Source organism: Cydia pomonella, chromosome 17 (assembly GCF_033807575.1).
Source record: "Cydia pomonella isolate Wapato2018A chromosome 17, ilCydPomo1, whole genome shotgun sequence".
In the NCBI taxonomy this organism is placed as follows: Eukaryota; Metazoa; Arthropoda; class Insecta; order Lepidoptera; family Tortricidae; genus Cydia; species Cydia pomonella.
In genome coordinates this window covers 12477277-12494820 of record NC_084719.1, presented here as the reverse complement: position 1 = coordinate 12494820, position 17544 = coordinate 12477277, and positions in this window count along the sequence as shown.

Sequence of the window (17544 nt, the reverse complement as noted above, 5' to 3'; positions counted from 1 at the left end):
ACATTATATGTATGACATATAGCTACATATAGATCGTGTCATTCGCTAGAATGCGAGCCTTGGTTCGTATTATCCTGCGATTAAAAGCTAGATTTGTCAAATTCGCGCGTCATCGTGAATGACACAATCTACGGATCATAAACCCTTTTACTCCACTTGAAATATGCCTTGAAGAATTTATTTCTGTCTGTTACTTTAAAGCTTAACCTTCCCAAACTCGCTCGTATCTTTCGCTAAATTTGAATTTTATAGTAGCTTAGTTATAACGCCATTGCCTTTCCATGGTATAATTATGTTACTTTATTACCTAAACACGTCATTTCGGTGAGATTAGACTTCAATAAACAAATCGTTGACGATTGTTCGAGACAGTTTTATAGACCATAATCCGACGAGCGTTAGCACTAACCAATGTTAAATTTTGGACACGATAATATACTGCAGTTGGTATTCTAATGTTATGTTTGCTTAATAAAAGTCACAGTAACTACTAACATGACAAACGGCGTAATTCAAGAATTTAAAAAAAATCTACCAAGTGCTTATTTCACGATGTCTAAGTATTGGATAGCTAATTAACAAATAATTAACTGCCCGATAAATCTTCTTGCAAAACTTCGCACTTTATGTCCAGTTAAGCTCATTAGAAAATTGTGAAAGGCCAACGTTAACTTTATTCGTCAGATAAGTGGCATGTAGCTTATTCAGGACTTTACTTGGACATTGTGAAACAGGCCCTAAGTAATTTAAACAATACTGACACACAGGCCACATTAGTTAGTAAGACGCATATCACGTGAAACTCTAAATAAAAAGAAATAAAACCGGCCAAGTGCGAGTCGAACTCGCGCACGAAGGGTTCCGTACCTTTTTTATACTACATCGCACTTGTTAGAACGTGACAGGCATGGTGACACACGATATAGTGACGACCATCTTAGCCCAACTGTAGACCCAAACTAAAAAGGGAGCCGCTTCGTATTCATTTATAAATGTCCTGGATATATTTCACCAGCAAGATTTTGTGACCGGAAATAGTACCGCTAGGTTATGCAAAAGGTTGTCAGCTCTTCGATACCATGAATCACTACCATTGTATTCACCACGTGGCAGCCCTAACTGCGCATTACCATCAATAAGACAAACTGACTAATGATCCTCATCAAAATGCAGATCGGTTGCGTGGGGACCCGTGAACTTTCCATTTCTCCCAAGTCTGCAGATATACAGGTATATTTATTTGAAAATGTAGTGTAAATAGTTGGACTGTAAGTAATTTTTAAAGTGCGTACATTTTACTTCACGAAACATGCAAATTTTCCTTATTAACTAGATAGGTTACTATAACTAAGTATAGTATATAAAAAGTTAAGAACAATAAACCATGCATTATAATTATATACCTAATATTAATTAATTTATATCTAAGATTTACAAAATATTATAATCATTATTATTTATTAGTTTACACAAATCAAATATTCGTCAATTCTATAAGCTCGTACCAATGAGTTTTTCGGAACTTTGTACGAAATATCATTTGATATTTACCAATCAAGAAACCCTTAATAAAAAAACTCGGATGTTGTCATATTCTGAAAATCAACAGTACAAACTAAATAAACTTCATATTAAGAATTATGGAATATGTAGGTACCAACATAGAGGATCAATGAAAACTGGAAAACTGTAATTAATATAAAATAATGACTCGGGCGAGTCGGATGTCCAAGATAATTTTTATTATTATTTTTATTTGGCAAACTGGCCCAGTTCTTAAATTGATTTCCATTGAAGGTCATTCTTTAAATACTACGTAGTCCATATTTCTGCACTTGCGTATTTTTTTATAAATCAAATGTGTTATTTACAATATCTAAGTAGCCATAGTCCATATTTGTGTTGAAGTCTAGTCAAAGGTACAACTTTGTCACTTACCGTAACGACAAGATTTGTTGTATCTTTATACGAATAATCTGTCAAAGCGTCCTTATGGCAAGCGATAAAGTGGGACTTTTTGCTTGGAAACGACACATTTAACTTCTACAGTGTTAACTTAAATACCAGGTATAAAACACTATTTTAATTATACGTGATTATTATAGGTATTACATACATAATATCCTAATCAAAAGGGAAAAGCAACATACAAAAGTCACCATTAGATATATGTGTAATATAAAATTCTCCATAAAGTATAACTAATACGCTTTCAGCAGAAATTATACTTTAATAGGACGTTAACCAACTAAACGACAGTTACTGCATAATTTTCCGGCTAAGCGCTAGTTTTAGTCAAATCAGTGGTTTCGTTTTACATTAATTTTCTACAGATAAAGCGTTTGGTTAAAGCTTGTGTAAAGTAATTTGCCTTTTGACAGATATTAGTATCTAATCGCGGAATATTACATTATTAGAATTCTTCTAGATTAGGGTAATGCTAGATGTTTTGTAACAGAAAGTAAACCTTTAGATCATTTATGACATTAGGACAACTATTTACTGATGATCATCTAGTCTTTCCCTCAGGTGTAAGTTTATACAATGGCGCATGGCAATATAGATACAAAAATACGTAATATTCCAAACCCTTTTAAACATAAATTGTATTCACTTATCTAATTTTCGTCAAGGTTGATTCTTACGAGAATTAAATTAAGATTCAAGACAATGTATTGCCAAGTTATTTAATTGATTTGACTTGAAATTTCGCTATGTTTAATTCCTATCTAGTTAGCCCTAGACAACGCGAATATTTAACGAACTCCGTAATCCAAAACTAGCAGCCTAACTTCTAACTTCGCAGATCATCCTCATAATGCAACATCCAGCTCACATTAACATAACTCCGGCATAATCAACACTTTGGCGCCAAACAAGCATTATATAAAGCTACAGCACTTAACCCGACAGCAAACACCAAGACCACAATTGCGATAAAATAATAAACTGTTGCACGCGCCCACGCCAGCTTGTCGTCTAAACGCAAATGCTTGTCGAGACCATAAAGTACCTAATGGCCGCGCTTAGATCCACGCCGGCTGAACTTTGATACATGAACTTTGTGGTAATCTTGTTACACGTTTCCGCAGATATTAATGAAGTCTTGATCCTAGGAAAATAGGCCTTCACACGATTTTATTGCTACATACAGCCTTGCGGGTTCGGTTTGTTTGTTTTTTTTTTATGGGTAATAATATGTTAACTTAATAGCGACTAAATTCTCTTGTTAAATTCATGTCTTTGACTTGATAGTCCGTCAGGTCTTGTGAAATACTTGTAAAACCATTAAATTTTCGGATCTTTGTTTGGTATTAAATATTTAGGGTCATCCATTAATTCATCACACAAAATTTTGATTTTTTTAGACCCCACTTCCCCCCTTATCACAATTTTTCAGAGGAAACAGATAGGTATTTAATACGTACTGTCACACTTGGCAGGACCTCCTTCTCCCCCGGTTGCTGTGACGTAATATGACGATGAACCCTTTTCTCTACTAAATACTTGTTACGGCAATTCACTAAGGAAAATTTTAAGCAGATTAAATTTTCTTCTGAATGTGTCAAACTTAGTCTACATAAACCTTATCATAACAATACTTCATTTTCTCTCATAAAAGGTTAGCATTTCCATTACCAAAACTTGGAATCTGATAGCTAAGCTAGCTAGCCTGGCTACGATATCCATATGATACGAAAAGCCAAATGCAGAATATTTGAGATATGTTACAATAACTATTTTCTATATACTTAACACATGGTGCCTTGAAAACTTCAGATGTCGGTATCAAGACACGGTCGCCATGCGATGCAAAATAATACAATATTTATAGGCAATATATGTAGGTACAATAATCATGGCATTATATCTATAATGCCATAATTATTGTACCTGATTGACATAATTATTGTAAAATATCTATTTTATCTGTATGATGTGTCAATGGTCGAATATCTATAATAATCTGCCATATAAAACGCCATAATTAAATAGCCAAATTTTACAATCTCCAGCTATTGGACTTAAGCTATTTGATAAGATCGTCCGTAAATTATCTTAATTTTTATTTATAATTGACAGTATTGAATATAATTATGTTAATGAACGACACTTCTGTTTCGACCGTTACTTTTATCTGGAAATATGCGTTTGATATACTTTCTTCCGTATTTCTCATTAGGGTGACTCAGAGAGGCTACCGCGGGCGTCCCGCAAGGCGGTACTCTCGCCCACTCGTTTCATACGGTTGATTTACTTATCCCAACATTGGGCCATAGATCACTTGCGCGGGAGGACAGACTGCTATAATCTGTGTGTGGTCTACAACTTTGATAATTGTCGAATTAACTCGTTAAGTTAATTACACGATAAGATGATCAGTGGTTTTGATTTCATGAGACAATTTAGTTGATTATTCAAATTTGAATTAAATTTACGTTTCAAAGATGATACTTATCACAGCTGTTTAAAATAACGTTTATAACTATTTAAATGTACCTAAGTAATAATCTTACTCCATGCTTGATTTGTTGATCTGTTTTTATCGTAGACAAGAAACTGTACAATTTTATCACCTACTTAATACGGTTTTAGCTGTTGAGATATTAACAGCTCAGATGAGCAAAGACATAAAACTGATACTTGTATTTAACAAAAAACCTATCTAAGCATATTGATTGCTATAGACAAGGCCTAAGACTTAAAAACTTCTGTTAAATAATTTTAAGTCGTTATTCTAACAAACAGAAATGTCAAAATAACGGATAGGGACAAACGATTGCCAACGGTTTGTTAGATTAGACAAACGGTTATGAATAACGCAACTAGACTTCTCACAACTTTTAGAGTTGACTCATAAAAAACAAAGCTTTTTCTTTATCGTTATTTTATGGCTTAGACTGAGTAACTATGTCTCGGCAGATCATAAATCTGACAGACCATTTAGCATCTATATTATTCGCAGTCGTATGTCTGTCTGCTTATCTTGCTCCAGCTATCCAAGTGCCGTCGTCATCGGACAAAATGGGACTTTAATTGGTGCTAAATTTAATCGGGTACAACAATAGGCGGGAACTAGCTTAAGCGTTTATTTGATGGAGAGAAAACTTAATCGTTTACAGACGCGGTGAGACAGTTTGTATCAACTGTAAGCATACTTTATTGTTGTAAATTCTATCTATCATTTCTATCAGCTCTATCTTTTACTGAAGAGTTACTTAAATCTTATGTCGTTCATGAGAGAGACTTCTACGGAATAGCTTTCGAGAACTGAAGGCCTACCGCGAACCACGTTCGACGTGTTGCCTCTCTGTCGCACTTGTAAATTCGTACATAAGTGTGACAGGGAGGCAACACGTCGAATGTGATTCGCGTAGGCCTTCTGTTTCGTATAAAAAAACGACACTTTGGTTTGTTCAGCTTGTTGTGGCAGTTTGTTCTGTATAAGGACTTCTAATAAGAAGATTAATAAATCTTTGTGCATTTATATACTGTTAGTTTAAATAAGTGTCGTAAATGTACCTACTTAACAACCTGTTTTGATTGCGTTTTTATTATGTTATAGATTTCTAGATCCATATCTATCTCTTTAATATTCATTTTGTGAATTTACGTAATAAAACGTCTGTTTTATTTACGTAATTTTCCCAAGAAAATCTTATATTTAAATGTTGCATTAACACTCTACTTATTATTCTATTAAATAAACAGAACAAGAAAAATGCGTTCAAATTTGTTTTTACGAGGTGTTTATGAAGCATAAAAATACCATGAAAAGATACGAGATAGTAATTTTTAAATATATTTAAGTATGCACATTACATTTCTGGCGACACAATACATAATAAAAAGTACGTTACCATGATTTAGAAGGACAAGTTATGTGAACGTAAAGCTTGATATTGAAAAAAAAAAATTTGCTTTTTGTAACGTTTCCGTGTTTTTAACTTTATCTCTTTAGTCGTATACTGTTGGTCTCGGGCCTTTGAATTGCTTTCCGACATCCTTTTGTAAATCTCTATTCAAATATTCAAGCTACACAGTAACACGGCAAATCGGATAAAAATATTTAGGGGTGACGTCGGCTGATTACGATCAGTGATTAATCACACTGATTAATCTGGATTTTGTTTCATCCACTCTAGTCTGAAGCGGTGAAACTCCAGAACAATAAGTCCCTAAATAGCACGATAAATATAACCGGAGGAAGTCAAGATAACAATCGAATATCGACAAACACCAAACGAATAAAAAAAATACTGTGACAGAAATGTAAGGAAAAGTCGCGAGACTATTTCCATACATTGTTCAAGTTTCGGCAGGCATTTTCTATCGACCATTCGCTAGACCACCTGTTGTGAAGGTAAGGTCGACGATCGTGTCATTGTATTGCAAAAACGAGCTCCGTATGTTCCTCTTTGCAATGCGTATGCAAATAAAGAATGTATTTGCGGAGTGCAAGTACCATATGAAGGTTCTATCGTATTAAGTGCTCCAGTTTTGCTTATCTTTATAGCTTTTTGTGATGATGTTTCGTGCAATTTAATTTGTATAAATAAAGATTAGTCAGACATAAGTGCCGTAGTTGGTTAGAAGTGACGCAATAGAAGCAAGGTATTTCTGACAACAGGACGAGCAAGATGAGGAAACTATCCAAATAAAAAATCGAGTAAAATGTCATTCCATATGAACTTCGTTAGATTTAAAACCCGGCCAATTGCATGTTGGATTACGCATGATGGAAGGTTCCGTACCTTCATACAATATAAAAAGCCGTACCAACAAATTTAAAAGGTGTATATGTAGTTGTAGAAGTATCTGTTTTGTTCATTGTTTTGGTAAAACTGAGTCAATTGATCATGTTCAAAATAATTTTCATGAAAATTAACCTATTAAGCTATTTTTTATTTATTTTTTTTACCTCCTGTTCAAAGGTCATTAGCGAGAAAAGCACAATTTTTTTTCGACTTTCGAAGTGATTATTTAAAAAAAGTATGTAGTTCATAAAACATAAATCATTTATTTCGTGGTAAAACTTAAATTACATACAGAAGTATATGTATTACAAAAAGAAATAAGATTAAAACATATTGAAATTGTTTACCACGAAATGGGCTCTCCTCAGCATAATGCTGAGCTGAAGGTCAGCGCTGATCACAACACAACACAACACAAACACATCAACTTTTTAATAAACTCAACCCCTACTTTAAAAGACCTATCAAGTTATGTGTCACGCCTTTATTTTAACTGAAAAAATAAAACATTTTAGTTACATGTATGGAATGCCCCCCATAAACATATATATTTTTTACCTTTAACCATTAGATTTAAGCGGCTGACAAAATACATCGTATAAAATTTCATTAAAATATACCTAAGAAAAATATATCTGTGACATACGCACAGATGGACATGACGAAACTATAAGGGTTCCGTTTTTGCAATTTTGGCCTCGGAGCCCCAAATACAAGGCTTTAGATATATCCGTATTTTGGGTCACTATTAATTTCTATTGTTATAATTGTATCCATATTGTCCATAGTTCTAAAAATATAAGATACCCTTTTAAAACCCGAACTCCTGATAATAACTTATATGTATATTTTATGATGAAGTAATCTCTAAGCTCGATAATTTTATGCATTTAGAGAAAATAGCAAACAAATCAAAGTAACGCTAGACATAACGTATTTATATTGACATTTAGAATTTCTTCGTTAGCGACAGATAGCAGTTTGTGTTACAAAGTTGCGCTGAATCTACTGACTCGACATTAAATAAATAAAGCGTATGATTTGTTTGACCACCATCGATATGTTTTATGAACATCTTGGGCACTGATAAAAGTGTTAACCCAACAAACTTTAACAACATATTCTTTGCAAATATGTAATACCTACGTATTACATGTTTGTCTTAAATTAACTTTACTAATTATCGTTCGTTTTGTTCTACCAAATAAATGAATATCTTTTCATTAGTAGCTGTTTTGTAAACATCGTCTTTAGTTGCCCTATTAAGGTTAGAGGTATGACGACTTTTTTGTTTTAAGAAATAAACATAAACTAGGCGCGGTTTTGGCCTCCTAGTCCAGTTGGTAGTGACAGTGCCTACGAAGCAGTAGGTCTCGTGTTGGAATCCTGGCAAGGGGGGCATTTATTTGAGTGTTTATTACAAATATTTTTATATTTTATATGTATATAATTATTTATATGAATCGTTGTCTACCACCCACAACACACGTCTTATTTAAGCTTACTGTGTTTCTATTTATTTAAATGTCAAATGATTTAAATGTTGTCGGGTTAGGTAACCCATGCCGCAAACGTCAGAAACCACGCGCGCACATAAACGCAGTGATAAGCTCTGATAAAGCATGCATATGATAGCGGAATAAACGCAGTAAGCGCCTTTGAATCTCACATACACTTCCTACGTTCGGAGATAACGGAAAACCAAATAAAAGGATTTTACGACTTTTAAATGAGGTGCGCTGTAAACAGAACGATTGAAATACTAAGATGTTGATTTTATTGTTTTGAGTTCTGTCTAGATTATTTATGAAGTACAATTTTGTATAAATTTTACGATTGGCGTCCGGTATGACGTTATAAATATAAAGGATGGAATGGTTTCCTACTTATCGATAGAGATCTTTATAAAAAGATCGCATTTAGATGTAAGACCTCTTGTGGATTAGGTCAACCAACTTCAATCTACATAATTATAGAAAGCCGCGCTTTTTTTGTTAGCTCGTTGTTTCTATGCAAATTAATATAATATGCGTTATTATATTACTATATAATAATTTATACAGCATTTCTAAACTAGTTGTACGATTAACACCATAAACAATACCTACCTCAATAAATCAACACGACTACACCAAGATTGAGTTTGTTGGCCTCGATGCGTGTAAAGAAAGATCTACAATAAAAGCTTAGCATCGAATAAAACTTAACTTAAGAAACATCCCTTTAACCTTAAACCAATTCCAAATACTTATTTGAAGCTAAAATCAGCCGATAAACAAATTCGCGAACACTGGATTGTCAGAAGCCTGATAAAGTTATCGTTACTAAGCCACTATAAGATGCAAGCTCTTATAGTGGCTTAGAAAGTTTAAATTTATGAAGCACAAGTCCACTAGGAAGTATTAATAAAATAGCCGCTATGGCAATAAATCACTAATGTGACTGCGAAATGTTCTTAAGCCTGAGGGTATTAAGATGTGCCGTGAAACCACCTGATAGGTAGTTTAATTTGATTATGGATAATGCTATTTGACCTACATGAGACGTAGTTATATGAGGTCAGCAAGATATAAATAATAAATAAATAAAATATTATAGGACATTCTTACACAGATTGACTAAGTCCCACGGTAAGCTCAAGAAGGCTGGTGTTGTGAGTACTCAGACAACGATATATGTAATATACAAATACTTAAATACATAGAAAACACCCAGGTATAGAATGTTGGTTGTCTTGCGACTTCTTTGAGGCTTAAACCTTTTCTAACAAAGACTTAAAGAAAGAGTGCTTAACAGCCAACATGATGCAGTCATAATTATTATGACTGCATCATGTTGGTCGTTTTGTTCAATTCGCTAATTTTGGCTAGTTTTTCTGTTTGTTAACATTCATATTAAATTAGCTAAAAGCTCTTGAGCTTCGTCTTGACGAACTAAATCATGTGAGACACATATAATTTATTGCCTCTTAAAAAAGTCCACTAAAAACTCATTAAAATTTTACTAAATCAACAAGCGGAAGTCCCAAGCCGGTGGCAATTTTGACAGCGTTTAACTACAGTAAAAACAGTTGTCTGGTACAAATTGTTTTCTTTTATGACTTGGATACTTAAACGTTTAACTACGGGAATGATTTACACCTTTCCTCTGCTTACTAGACACGTTTTAGAGTTCCGTATGTATGAAGACTTGGAGTAACGGAATGAATCTTTAAATTAAAATCTTTAAGATTATGATTATTTGGGGAGCCAGTACGGTAGATAAATCGCATTTCATGAAAATTTATAAAAATTGGTAGGTAGTGTAAAAGAGATACGGTCTTCATATTTTTTCATCAATCTAATAACAGAAATATCGACTATCGTTGCTGCTTGCCACTTTCCGAATGAAATCGCCTGCAGATCTTTATTTCTTCAGAAGGGCGATAGTTCTGAATTCAAATAATCGTTGTCAGTTATCTATCACGAGACTATCTATCGAAAATTGTCAATTTGAAACTACAAGTACCTGCGTATTTTACTTCTGTTTGTGTGTATGGAGACGTTTATAAACCTGAAAATCAATAGAGGCAAGTCTATTGGTTTTTGTATATTTGTGTACTAATGTATTGCCATCGAAAGTATTAGGTACATAATTATTATTAGGCAAATATTTACCTAATACAAAAAATCAGCCTAAAGCGGTGTAATTAAAATTTTTGCGTATACGCTGTGTGCTAAATAAAACCTTTCTTAACTTATTTTAATACGTAAAGGCTTTGGCCATGTTATGCTTGCTATGATTTTCTGCACTTAGCTCTGGTTCTCTTACTTACTTCTTAGCACTTTCTCCTTCATATGTTTTTCTCATTTGTTTTTTCTTGAGTGTTTGACCTTCCGAATTAAATTTATTTATATTCTATTCTATATCAGGAAAACAAGTGAAAACCAAGCCAAATTGAATAATAGGCTCTTCTACGTTGTTTTTTAGACAGCGCGCAGGCGCTTTTTTAGGTGGCATTAAAGTGTGGGAAACCGGAGTTAAGCACTGCCAGACGACTCGCCTCGGCAGCTATTTTCCGGATGCCGTTACAAGTATCAGTAAGGTATTACAATGAATTTTTCATCGGTATTCAAATCAATCGAGATTTATCTGCAACGAGTTAATTTCAGGTACTTTCCCCATTTAGTATTTTTTTAGAAATTATACTTTCACCATAGAGAAAAATCATATGATTTAGAATCATCCAATTCATTTAAGCAACAGGCGATGGTACAGTTAGCATCAATAGTAACGGATGAAACAACGCGCCAAAAGTATCTGACATTCCGGATAACTTTTCCAAATATAGATAAATCTTTTACCGTCTTAATTGTTCTACATATAGAACTACCACATTTTGTGAAGTTGTTACAGAATGGTAGATACTTTTGACACCTTGTTTGATCCGCTACTTTTGATGCTGACTGTATGACTTATTTTTTAACGTATTGATACTGGGAAAACCTTGAATACTGGCAGTATAAATATAAAACACACCCTACATCTACCTACCTGGTAATCAAATACGTTATCAGCTTCATTTACATGACATTTTAGCCATTTTTATATATCGCGGTAATTTTGGGATAATTCAACGAATTAAAAATGACATAAATGTAAGCAACAAAAGTGCGGCTTACACCTTAGCGGCTATTCATAAAAGATTGAGCTAGACTGTGATGAGCTCCTATCATAACTAGACCAGGAAGTTCATAAAACCTACACGTTATCGAAGGTCAAATTTATGTCGGTCCATTCGTTCCAAAGTATCTGACAAATCTGAATATAAATAGGATCGTATTCCAATCGTTTTCCAGGCGTGGTGGTAAGAATATATGGTGTACCAGTTTAAGAGTGACCCTGTCCACTCCTATCCTTAGATCTAAAATCAGTCAAAAGTGTACATATATAATTGGGTGCAAAAAAATTATTAAATCTTGAAATCTTTGGTGGTTGGACCAAACCTAGAGATAGAGAGACCTAAGTTACATTACATACTCATCGCTGGCTTATCGTAGACGCAGTGGACAAGTGGTGATAAAGATGGCAAAATATGCTGTAGTATTTCCATAAGACATCTCTTCACCCTCACCAATCACCCTTAAGACCTCCCTGACTCGTCGGTACGGTTTTAATATAATTAAAAATAGCCTAGTAAGTCTGATTTGCCAGCGCTCGCTATCCGATGGCAATATTGTCAGTTCACACGTGTGAGCGCAAGTGTCGAGTTTTACGGCGTTTTTACGATCTCGATAACCCCTCGTACAATTTGTCTGATATTGAAGACCTGTTAATATTATATTAATGGGTTGTGTTCTAGTTGAACCAGTATTAATAGAATGATGAAATTAATTGACATTGGACTTCGTCACTTATTTTTAATAATAATGTGTATAATTAGAAAAAGCAGATTTAATTTCATACACGCTCCTCAAATTCGTTATATGAACATGACCAGAACATACACATGAATGAGCTTGAGTATATTTGGAACAATGAAAGGACGATCATTTCAAGCCATAGTGATACATAATTGGAAGAAACTAAAAAAAATGTTACATGGTGAAAACACGGCGACCTTGGAGCTTATCAAAGTTTTAAATCGGCTTAGCTTCTTCAAAATACTTGTATAGCCCCAGGTGCCTCAAAACCACTCGTTGCAGGACAGGACTACATCTTTTATGTTTTAAAAATTAGTGCTTATCTAAGGACTAGGTTATATAATGTATTATATGTCGATTTCGTAAGCTTTAATTAAATTAAACTATTTAACAGCACTTAACCTGATTATTTTACGGTGCTTCGACATAATAATCGTATATAAAACAAAACTTGCATAATTATTGGCGACTGCATTTTATTATGTCAAAAGGAGAATTAAACACCTAAACAGTCTCCTTTGAGTAATATCTTTCATAAATTATTGTCATTAAAATAAATTTAACAATATTCCTGACACTTAAAGAAAATTGTTTCCCGAAATTCACATTATTCATTGAAAGCATAAATCATTTAAAAATGAGTCGCCGTTTAGCAGAAAGAAAGCGAACGTGGCAGAGAAATATTCCAAAGGGAACTAGCTACTTTTAAGGGTCATTGGCACTGTTTTACCCCCAGGCGAAGGAAGGTTACCATTAGTGCATCTCAATTTATGGTTACCGGGTCCCTGAGGAATACGTGTGAGACCGCCCTGTGCATAAATCAAAACACATAACAGCGCAAACAGCGTCTTAACTCAATTAGCCAAAGCTCATTTTTGCTTAGAATTAAAGTATATTCGGACTAATGTCCAATAAAAAATGCTTATACGGCAATTTAGATTAAATAACAAGTTAATTTGCAACGAATTAAAAACGCTTAAAGTTTAAATTTCTTTGATCGGTTTTCAAACAACTTCCCCAAATTTGATATCTCAATTGGCATCGATTATATTTATGGATTTATGACCGTGTAATAACTGCGATCGGTGTTTGTTAAATGCTTGTGTTATTTTATTTGAAATTTAGTGTTTGATTGGAGTGGCTTTGTGGAACCACTTTTCTTAGGTCAATATAAGTCTCAAATTTGTTACCAATTAGATGGTCATTTGTTCAAATTAATGTTCAGTTCGATTAATGGGCAGCGTTTGTACCTGCAAATTTTAGAATCTAAGGACATTCGAGCTTCATTTTACAACATCTTTCTTTACAATGCACTAAGTGGGCCTTGGACTCTGGACTTTTTTGCTCATCGTCTGTTCTGCTCAAAGTTTTTCCAGAGATAATAACATCAACAACTGTAAAAAACTACATTAGGTAGGTACAGAAAAGAAAACCATATATTATCTACTAAATTATCCGCACCATCTCAGTAACAACATTATTTTCTTTGGTGTATCCGATATATAATACGCACAACAACTGTTGATTTGCTCGTAAAGTTTTTTTAAATTTTGGCACAAATTCAAAAGTCGTAAGACAACAGACAGCTCTGAGACGGGTATGCATATATACCTATCATATAATACGAGGAGGTACAATATTAAGTATGTATTAGTAGTGTAGTGGTTTGGTAGCACGACTTTTGTGTTAATCAGGAGACCATAAACTTTGTTACAACAAAAATGCTTCGATAGACCACTGACTTTTTTAAAAACTTAAATACATTTGAATTTTACCGCTAGTTTTTTGATGATTCTTCTTTTTTTTCTTTCTTTCTTTCTTTATTAAAAATGTGCCTGTTGAGATTTTTATACAAATTACCTTCCCTTTATGCAAATTCAAACGTGGCACACATATGCATATAGTCAAGACTGCTGCATATGCCTATTTCTGGTCTCTGGATTTCTAGGTAAATCAATGTTATGAAACTTTACTTAACTAATTAATTTTGTAGAATGAACACTTCGGACAAAATGCAAATTTTAACCGGCTAGTTTACCGATAGTCACCGATACACCGCCAGAGAACATTTTATCCTATTCCTAAATTGTTTTAAACTGAGCATGGCCCACAATTAGTATAAATCACGGTAGACGCGGATTAGTGAGCAGTTACCGAGTGATTAGTAAGTGATTAGTGCGAGATTAGAACACGATTAGTACGGAGTTGAGGAGAATGCGCTCGGTTTTGAACTCGCGCCATTAGTTTTCGTCGCTATAGGCGTTGCCAACAACATATTGACAATTGATTTGTTTCAATTAGTTCTGTTAGTTTTTAGACATTTGAAGGAGTACGAAATTCTAACTGCTTATGAAATGTGTAACTTGTGAGCATCGTGTTTTTACATTGTATAGTTTTAAATGCGAGTTCTCATACATTTGCAACTAAACGCAAGTCGCAAATGTACGTGTATAAACTCGCAATTAACACTAATCAATGTGTAAGCAAACGGGCCCTAACTTAAAAACATTGTTACTAAATCAGACACAAACTACCTATCTATAATGACACAGCTATTTTACATGAATAAATAAAAAATATACATAAATAAATAGAATATTTCATATATCGGTCTCGCCCTCGGCCCACGTCATAAGGAAAGAAACAATAATTTATTGAGTCAATACTTGCACAAAGTTTATAATTATGAAAAGGCCTTGACACTGTTGCTCTTATAATACTTAAATATGTAATTAATATTACTGTTGCAGATTTTAAAGTTCAAATGTGGTGGTTTAGATTATATAATTAAAATAACTAATTAAATTATATTACGGATGATATAGCTATTAAATTGCATAAAATTACATAATTAAGTATAATTTTTGTACCGTAAAGATCAAAACGAGGACAAATGGAACATTTGTATGAAAATATTTGTATCACTAGGGAAAAAATATGAATAAACATTTTTTGTAGATCATTTGATACCTGCGTGATTAGATTGGCAAAAATAGTGGGGATCCGTTTAAATGCATATTCGGTATCGTATTTTGACTAGGAAAAAGATTTTTTGATTCGAAAAAAAATTATATGCTGCTGGTCGTCCAAGTCGGTTAACCCTCCATATAAAGGACAAAAAAATTTTAACATCACAATTTTTTAAATGTTTTTTCTTAATCAGAATACGATACTGAATATGGATCCACACTATTTTTGTTACACCCTGAATGTAGTAATAATAATCTATATGTGCATATAATGTGTCAAATTGTCAATAAATTAAATTAATATTCATGTAGATATAAACTTAAATGTCAACAATTGATACCTATTAGTAGTCAAAGAGCTCTCCCACAAAACGGCGTTTATTATAAATAAGAAACGCAATTGTCACATATACTTTGCATCTTACACACAGCTTTACTATATCTTTACCTACGTTTCGGTAGTCAAATGGTTTAAATGTACAAATTTCCTTTAAAATTAGAATGATTCAATATATAGTGCTACTATTCAAATTATGTACTCAAGCGCCTATGTTCGGTTACGTGAAAAACTCAGGCGACAATTGTAAGCGTGATGAAATAGGGGCTATACGGCGACCACCAGTTTCGAGGTTGACATATTCACACACGTCTACATTAATTACTTTCTACACATCTCGCTTGCACTAATATGTGAGTACGAGCGAGATGCATTGAAAGTAAGTTTCGTAGTATTGACCGAATATGTCAATGTCAAACTGGTGGTAGCGGTACTGGTCGCGTCGCGACTATATCTCATATTTCTTGTTCGAGCAACGTCAACGTCCAAGTGTAACTTGTCCACGAAATCGCGTCTTTAAAATAATTGGCCTATTAAAGATGGTATAGGTATTTGTCTACCGGATAGGAACACCGCTGATATTATCCTGTTTGGAGACAATTAGAAGGTTATTAACATAAATTAACATTTATTTCGTATGTCGCATCCATTCATGATGTCGTTGGTTGGCGCCAAGAATATTTATTCTCCAAGATCGTTTTGCAAAATATGAATTAAGTACCTCAATTAAGGATGGATTTGTTATCTTGTCATTTTATTGTGGATAGCTTCTAATTGTGTAATGACTGTATCAATTTTATGGCATTTTAATTATTCCTTAGGATAAAGGTTACTGTGATCGTACTTTACTCATGGAATATTTTACATCAGGTTTTTGTTTTTTCGCACTCCTGTGACCTGTGAGTAAATGACGTTGATATAAGATTTTTTAAACTCAATTTTCGGTTATTTCCTTACTTTGTGCATTTATTCTTACAATTTGGATAATTCATTGTTTCTGTAATCTGCATATTGTGATTAACATTTATTGACAATCTTTATTATTTAGCTGTCTAGTAAGAGTCGTAAGAATATTTAGTGCGACAGAGGGAAATAAGAAATATTATGGCAAGTTATATACTACAAAAATGTAAGATTTTTTTCATCGATTTCTGTATGAATGCGGATCAGGTTTGTCTGTTAATCTCTTTATTTACTTGTAGGCTTTTGCTTTGAATGTAAATGATTTTATAACACACAAGGATGTGCCTATAACCACGTAATGACTGACTTACATTAATAACACACCGCCGGCGCCAACACCTGGTTTTAAGAAAAATAAAATATAAACAATTCCCGTATAATGAAGAATTATGACACTTAATTTTGATGAATGACGCGACCTCATGGCGACAATAGAGTCAAGTATAAGATTAGACGACCGGTCTGGCCTAGTGGGTAGTGACCCTGCCTATGAAGCCGATGGTCCCGGGTTCAAATCCTCGTAAGGGCATTTATTTGTGTGATGAGCACGGATATTTGTTCCTGAGTCATGGGCGTCTTCTATGTATTTAAGTATTTATATATTATATATATCGTTGTCTAAGTACCCTCAAGACATGCCTTATTGAGCTTACTGTCGGATTTAATCAATTTGTGTAAGAATGTCCTTATTGTATTTATTAATATATTAATATTTAAGGTTTTGGTAGGTATATCAAATTGTCCATGTAATATTAATTCACACTTATAGTGATATCAACTGGTAAACTGGTTTTATAATCTGTCGCAGATCACCCCAGATAGCTTAAACGTAAAAAGTATATTATTCATACCCAGACACGAATTACGAATGTGACCTGTTTGTATGATGATTTGATCTTCTGCGATTGAGATAGTTTAGCCAAATTTATACAGATAACGACCTCGTGTATTAACAACTTGATACAAACGTGATAATTATTATAGTTGGTGAGCGCTGTTCACAGTGATGTCACCAAGGCAATCAGGAGGACCTTTATTTGTATCAATTTGATATCTGAATCGATCAGCTAGCTATGCTATATTGCCTGAATGTTGTTTTATAATTAAATTACCTA